Below are 456 nucleotides of genomic sequence, written 5' to 3'. Positions count from 1 at the left end.
GGGGAGAGGGGCAGCTGCTTTTCTGGCAGGGGCATGGGTGCCAGGTACAGCGCGGAGAGCTGGGCCGAGCATGCTGAGAGCTTGGGGGACCCGACGCCGGCCGGGATTTCCGTCTCTCTCTCTCTCTGTACATATCCAAACGAGTCCCTTGTACATGTATTTAACCGTGGGTACACGTGCGTGTGTCTGTGCGGTGTCCGTGTGGTCTGCATGTGTGCGTGTGTGGGGCCGCCCGCGCGGGGCCAGAGCGAGTGTGCGCCCGGGAGACAGCGGGGGCGTTGTTTGTCTCGTGACTTCGTACCTCTCAAGCCCCTCCTTGTACTTCACTTAATGATGGCACTTGGGTGGGGTTGGAAACAAATCAGACATTAAAGGTCATTTCTCCTGTGCGCCTTTGAGCAGTTTGTGAACGGGGCGGTGGGCAGGATCTGGAGTCTCCTTTTCCCCTTCAGGTTT

Source organism: Neomonachus schauinslandi, chromosome 7 (assembly GCF_002201575.2).
Source record: "Neomonachus schauinslandi chromosome 7, ASM220157v2, whole genome shotgun sequence".
Classification (NCBI taxonomy): domain Eukaryota; kingdom Metazoa; phylum Chordata; class Mammalia; order Carnivora; family Phocidae; genus Neomonachus; species Neomonachus schauinslandi.
The sequence above is the reverse complement of the archived record's forward strand: the minus strand, read 5'-3'. Positions refer to the sequence as shown.